General features: G+C 36.6%; 1 long non-coding RNA gene across 1 annotated transcript; it reads left to right on the top strand.

Moving 5' to 3' along the window:
• Nucleotides 1–4,359: 4,359 nt before the first annotated feature.
• Nucleotides 4,360–6,060, top strand: LOC144239145 (uncharacterized). The gene is made up of 2 exons (XR_013337327.1): nt 4,360–4,413; nt 5,567–6,060. It is a non-coding gene; the product is annotated as an uncharacterized LOC144239145 (long non-coding RNA).
• Nucleotides 6,061–7,624: the final 1,564 nt, after the last annotated feature.

The raw sequence follows: 7,624 nt of genomic DNA, 5'->3' as shown, positions 1-7,624 counted from the left end.
CCCCCCACCTGAGTTGTTTCTAACTGGAAAACTTTGGAAAATGCATATTCCATAATAGAATATTGATAAAGTAGATACTAGTACACCTATGTAATAGAGTAACAAATTCTTATCTACAATTATGTAGTATAAGAATATCTAATGATGGGGCACCTGGGTGGCTCCGGTGGTTAAGCATCCCTCTTTGGCTCAGGTCACGATCCCGTGGTTTGTGAGTTTGAGCTCTGCATTGGGCTTGCTGCCCTCCGTGCAGAGGCCTCTTCAGATCCTCCAGCTCCTCCCTCTTTGCCCCCTCCTTCACGTGCTCTCTCTCAAAAATAAACATTAAAAAAAGTTTTAAAGAATATCTAATGTTATTGAACTGTTATATTTTCTTAAATAAAAATTAAGTGGTGTATTGCATTCAATTATGATCAAATTTTTGTTGATAAGAAATACAAGAAACATGACCATTTAACTGTGACTGCCCATTTTACTACACAACATTGTTAATAATAAATGATCTCTGGGCAGTACTCTGAGTTGGAGAACTTTGCTGTCCACAGGACCAGCTACATCATTTGTAGGCTTAGAGCATAAGCAACTACAGAGTTCCTTTTTTAAAACTTATTAATAATTTTAAGAGAGCAGAGGATAAAATCAAGCATGGGTCCCTTTGGCCAGGTCCCTATGATGCAATATTAATATTAATATTAGGTTGGATTTTGGAAGCTTGAAAAACATGATAGCCCACACAAATTGAAGTAGAATTAGCAGGGCTGCCATGGCTAACCATGTGGGTATAGATCAAAAGTCTAAGAAAAATGGGAATTTGATAATGGATATATTATGCAAGATCAAAAACCCCACCTGGTTACTATGTTCCATGGGAGGACTCAGAGCTTTCTTCCATTACCATAGTAATAAGGAATGTTCCATTAGGAAAGGTTATAGGCCAGGGCTGATAATAGGAAATTCTATTACAGAACTGTGCTTCCTAATGCAGGTGATAAGATTACAAAATAATAGAGGCCAGATATTGGCCCGTAACCATCAGAGTAAAGATGGATAAATGTATTTTAATAAGTGACAAGGTCAAATTGGTAGTTTGGAGTGTCTGACCTTCAGAGAATTAAGCAGATACTTATGGAGTATAGTGCCCCTAGAGGCAAAAAAAAAAAAATGTTCAGTTTATTAAATCCAAGGAAATAGCGAAGTAGACACCTAGTCCATTAAAGTCTCTATGAGTGTGTCATAGGAGACACGTCTTGGATATACCCTCTGCCTCCTTTGCATTTCTGCTAAGCTTATATTTCTGAAACTGATTTTCTAGCCCTTTTCCCTTTTATTACAGGAGCTAAGGTGTTCCTAAAATGTGTCTTCAAAGGCCTTCTGTCTTTTACAATCTATACAGTTGGTTACTAATAATAATATGATGATAATAATAACAATCAGTAATTTAAAAGTAAAAATCGTAAATAGTTAAAAGCAAATAGTAGATAATATTCTTTTTATTCGAGGCTTCTAAAATTATCAACAAAAGTAAGTTAGGTCTAAAATTCTTAAATTATACTTGAACTATAATTTCAAGTGCTAGAGCTCTTTAAAAACGCAGTGTTTCACTTTTTACCTAGACGCAGTGGCAGTCTTTCGTAGACTGGAGTCTTTCTATCCTTGATGCCACAGCCCCGCAGTGGCCATCGCCACCCTAACTTATACCAGTAATGAAGTTCCTTCCTCCACCTGACTGGTGAGTGTTCCAGTTCCAAAATCTCAGTTTAGGAGTCTCCTTCCTCTATTCCTTATATAAAGCATCAAAGTGTTTCTACTCAAAGCAGGGATAAGAAAGGGGATTGGTTGTTATCAGTTAATTTGCCAGATGATCACAAGAAGCAGAATTTAAGAAACAGATTGGGAAAGGAAAAGGCAAACCAAAGGTCCATTATGAAGGACATTGGTGTGGGCAATGTTAACCATTAGCACTGCTGATTCATTTTTACCCTTAAAATGTCTATCAAATGCAACTGGAATTGTTGACCTAAAGCAGAAAACTATGAAGCATTTATGACATGCATCTCATTGTTTGCAAGTTCCTCTCCTGGGGGATCTCTGCATTTTCTGCCTGTCCTTGGCTATGGAGTAGACCCTCCCTGCTCTAGAGCTGGCAGTGAATCAGAAAGCAGAAGCCATGGTACAAACTTGAGATGAGAAGCTAGTACATGTAGTGAATCTGATCTCTTAAAAAAAACCGACCACCAAAGCTAAAACTGAATTTAGATTGGGCTGGAAGGCTGTACCACCCACTATAACCAATGGCATCTGCTCTACCTCACTTTTAATCTTGTAAGGTACTTTGTTGTGGTTGTTGTTATTTTACACCTCACCAGTGTCCTCTTAACCCCTCTCTTGTTCTTGGTCTTTCTCGGTTAAACCATGTGAGTCCTTTAATTTTGTATTACTTGGTGTTTTGGACTGAAGAGAGATACCTGCTTGTTTAACTAGAGATACCAAAGAAATATAACTTACTAGATGTTTTGGAAAAGGTCCCTAGAGCAAAACATTCAGGTTTGTAACCCATCTGTACAGCTATAAAACACTATGTTCAAATGCAGTTAATTATCAAATGCTGGTATTTACAATCTAAATTCTGTTGTCCAAAAAAAAATCAAATAATTCATTTAATTTTCTCACATATGCAACTTGAACTTACATTACATCTCACAATAAAAATACACAGAAATTAGTTTAGATCTTACATTGAAGGGTTTATCTATTTGGAAACAAAGTGCCATTTTATAAAAATAAAAATAAATTCAAAATAAAACCCAACCAAATGTATACAAGTTCTTAAATGATCATTCTAATTTTGTCTTATAAAAAAGATACTTTGTGTTAAATAAATGCAAAATTATTTAGGATGAGAAATATATATATTTGCTTAAAATCATCATGACCTAGTTCATTGTACTCTAAGAGGACTATTTTTTCAGAAATATAAAATATATTTCTTTGAGTTATAAAGTTAAATTTATGAAAATGATTTGTAATTTGTTGAAATACATTTGACACTGTAAATTTTTTAAATATCCAGTGAAATATTTTTCTTTACATTGTTTCAGAACAGAGCAAATGCCTCAGGGGAAATGCCAAGCATTTTTTCTTTAACTGACAAATAATTTTATGGCACTAGTTATTAAATGTCTTGAAAACATCAATTTTATATCAAAGTCCTATCAAATAGACAATTTTAATAGAATGTCTATTCTTATTTTTGTTTCTAAAGGCCATAAAACTCAAATAATATGAAGTAAAACAAAAGAATTATGTTGCTAACAAAACAATGAATAATTTCACTGAACTGTCTTGTTAAATATCTTGGACTTGACACATTGTTGGTTATGATGACAGGTTACATGGAATTACAGTTCATGCTCAGTTGGCTGATATTACATATGATCAGAATGTTTCAAGCAAGAGAATGTTAAAAATTCATGCTGAACTAAATGTTGAATGGATAGAAATATATTAAGAACTGCACTTTCCATTTTTAATATATAATGATGCTGTTATATATGGGAATTTACATGTTGTATAATCTTACTTTGCTAAGGATTTCAAAACACTAAACAAGTACATCAAAAGTAAAGCCATCTGTTTGAATACCTTGCTTATCCTTAACAATTGTGGCAAGTTAGGCTTTCCGGGTAGCAAACTCAGAGATGTAGAATAACATATGGAAGTTTTTTCAGGAATATCCTGAGGTAGAAATCTCTGAAGGTGAAGGAAAAGAAGCTGGATTGGGTGGTAGGAGAAGTGAGGTGTGATGCCGTCTCAACAAATACCTCAGCCAGTTCTGAGGGGATTGCTGAAACTGGAATGGCCCATTCAGAATGATTCTGAACTGGGGTGAGAAGGCTGGCCCTTTGTGTATTCATCTAACAGTTGTCATTGGTCGGGTGACCTGGGTGGCTCAGTCGGTTAAGTGTCTGACTTTGGCTCAGGTCATGATCTCATGGATCTCATGGTTCCTGAGTTCGAACTTTGCACTGACAGTGCAAAGCCTGCTTGGGATTCTCTCTCTCCCTCTCTCTCTCTGCTCCTCTCCCACTCTCACTCTCTCAAAATAAGTAAATAAACTTTAAAACTTTAAGGTTGTCTTTGGTTGCAGGCGGCCTCAGAAAGGCAACATAACCTTAACCAAAGCTATTTTCCTTAAGTGAGGCAAATCCAGAATAGGTCTGCCAACTAACAGTCTGTTGGGAGAGATACAAAGAACTTAAGTGGGGGGAACGTCATTTCATTCCTGTGGAGGAATCTGATAGCGCATCACACAATCCACTACAATCTACCCCTTATGCTACACTGGAAGTAGAACATATATGAGCTCCAAGATTCTAACCTGTTATTTTCTGAAGGGAAGCATGAAACAGCAAGGTTAGTGGGACAAATCGTATCCCTTACTACTACAGTTGGGCTCTGGGCTTAACCAGCATGCAGTCTTCCTTACGATCTCTCTCCCTATCATCTATCTCTCTTCTATGTTCCTGTCAAACTCAAGTAATAATTCTGCTAGTATCAGCGGTTAACTGGTGGTGTAATCCAGAATCTCATTCATCAGTGGAAGAATATAGCATTTGCAGCATGTCCAGCTGGTTCTGGTCTTTTTTGGTTGATGTTAAGACAGAAGGAAGATTCAACATAGCTCCAGGCAAAATTATAAATGAATACTGAGGTCTGTTCCAAGCAAATACAAACTGTCTCAGATCCTCTTTTCTGATAGAAATGGAAAAGAACCAATTTGCCAGATCGATGGCTACATACCATGTACCAGAGGTCATGTTAATTTTCTGCAGCAAATATATTACATCTGGCACAACAGCTGCTTTTAGGTTATTACCTGGTTGAGTTTGCAGTTATCTACTGTCATCTTCCATCTGTTTTTTGTTTGTTTTGTTTTGTTTTGTTTCATTTCTGGAGCCAGATGGTAAATTAAATGGAAACAATGAATTCTTGGATCCTTTAGGTCTTTAAGACCTACTAATTTTAGCTATTTCTCCTGGGATTCAATATTGTTATTTATTTATTTAATTGGCTGGGGGCTCATATGTTTTTAATATCTATATTTATTTATCTTGTCCTGAAAACAAACATGAAGTTTCTTAATTACAGATCAGACTTATTATTACTGTAGTAACAGTACTGATTATCTGTATTCCAGTCCCCTGGGATGATTCGATGGGGGCAAATGTCACTGGCAATTGTACAGGAGAAAAACCCTGAAATCATGCATCTAACAGCTTATATAGGAACTCCTTTATAGCACTCCTATCTCATTCCTCAAAAAAGCCACCTCCCTGAGAAAAGAAGACCTTCTTTTTAATGTAAAAAAAATCTTCTCTTAGAAAATAAGAGCGAGTCCTTGTTTTTACAACATTTTGAAATATAAACAAATGGTTCAGAGTTTTATTACCTTTAAGAGAGAATAATATATCTATAGATATAACACCCTTATAATGTGAAGAACAAATAGTTTTGGGGAAAATGGCACATTCTTTGTCTTAATAGCATTTCAATTGTCTTTCCTCAGAAAATCCTGACAATGCAGAAACCTGAAAATTTCTTCTTCACAGAAACTGGCATTTTTAGTGTTGCACCTGGATTTTGCTATGAAAGCTCTTACCCTGCAAGGCAAGGAAAAAATGGAAAATCCTTCCAATTACACAGTGTGTCTATTTCAATTACATATTTGGTGATTGGAGAGATAGCCATGTGATGGTTTTGCAGACCCAGTGGACTCACTGTGAGCCTACAATATGCTTATGTATCCATGTGCCTCATGTCTCCACCATAACTGTGCCTCATCATTATACTCTGGTGTTTTGCATACCATTGTAAACTTAAAACTTGAATAAATAGTCATAGGTCTCTTTGAGAAATGAATGCCCAGGAGTCATGGTACAGTTTTTCCTCCTGAAGACCCAGACTCAGCCTCAATCACTGTGTTCTCTGTATGAATATTACCTCAAAATTGACAGTTATGCAAGAAGTCATGGCACTTTATTAAATAATTGCTCTCAGTCACCTGATTGCCTGTTTTTCATTATATAAACTGAGCATTATCCCTGGTGACTGCCCACCTATATTTATCATCATAGGGAAGCCATGTTCTATTAAGAAATTCCATAACACTAATGGATCAGTCTCCCACATTGCCCTTTCTACATTGTCACTGATTTTGACAACTTTGTTCACTTGATTTCTGCTGATTAAGCATTGATAGCATTGGGAGACACTTGCTCCTACTAAGAAGGAGTAGAAATCTATTGTAAACTCAGAGAGTTTAGAATAATCTAGACATGTAAAATTGGGGAGGGGGGAATCAGTGCACATATTCCAATCCCAGATGGCAAAATCTCATCCCTTCTCAACTGGGGTTCTTGATCTTATAATTTCATATATATATATAATTTGAAAGATGAAACCTCTATGGAGTTCTGATCCTTTAATGATTAAGGTCTCAGGTTTTTCTTCCTTCTGGTCGCAGAAATGGAGAGTCTTCCTGTATACTAACAAGAGGTTCTTCTGACTTTCATGGTAAAGACTTAATTGTTAATTAATCACTCTTCTTTATTTCTTCTCTTTTTTTCAAAGCCCCCTTTGTGCTTGGCAATGGCAACTCAATTCCAAAGCCCTCATAGTTACTAATACCTCATTATTTTTCTTTAATATCTTCTCAAATTATTCCCATTGGTATCTGCTAGTTAATCTCTCAGCAGAATATCATTTCAGTTTGCCACCCCCCAAAAAATGTTAAAAGTTTACTATTAATTACTTAATGCCAGGGCCTATTATTGTTGCCTATTAATAGGGATGGTGATATCATTGCCAGTGGAACAGCAGTTAATCCCAAATCTTACCTTAGTGTCTACTTTCTCAAACCATATTGATACCAGATATCACATGCTGATATCCACAAGAAGAATATTCTGCAAATCTTATTAAAGCAGAGCCTGAAATGGAGATTAGAATGTAGAAGGTTAGTTAAGGAGTGTTATTGGAATTCTCATTACTGAAGGGGAAACTATGATGCAATTTGAGCAGATAGAATACAAAGACTGTAATATGGTTTCAGTGAAGGTCCCAGGTAGCCCCAGGGAAAATTTTACAGATACAAGTTAATTGCGAATTGTGGCAAAGAGACTTGGCATCCATACCCTTGTATCGGCTATTCACTATTTTGAATTATTATTTCAAGAGGGCATGATCTTGGGTGAGGCTACGCTTTTTAGCTGAAGCATTTCTTCAAGAAAGCTGAGAGCCAAAAGGTATCTACAGATAACATGCCCAGCAGCTAGGGGACTAAGTCCTGAAGAAGAATTTGGTTGATGCAGCCTGGCAGCTATTTTATCTGCTATTATAGAGAGATTTCTGCCTTTTTTTAAAAAATATTTTTATTTATTTCTAGGAGAGAGAGAGAGAGACAGCGTGAGCAGGGGAGGGTCAGAGAGAGAGGGAGATACAGACTCTGAAATAGGCTCCAGGCTCTGAGCTGGCAGTCAGCACAGAGCCCGACGCGGGGCTCAAACCCATGAACCGCGAGATCATGACCTAAGCGAAAGTCGGACGCTTAACCAACGAAGCCACC

The sequence above is a fragment of the Crocuta crocuta genome, unplaced genomic scaffold (genome assembly GCF_008692635.1).
Source record: "Crocuta crocuta isolate KB4526 unplaced genomic scaffold, BGI_CrCroc_1.0 scaffold744, whole genome shotgun sequence".
Classification (NCBI taxonomy): domain Eukaryota; kingdom Metazoa; phylum Chordata; class Mammalia; order Carnivora; family Hyaenidae; genus Crocuta; species Crocuta crocuta.
Note: the sequence above shows the minus strand (reverse complement) of the source record. Positions and strands in the feature narration are given on the sequence as shown.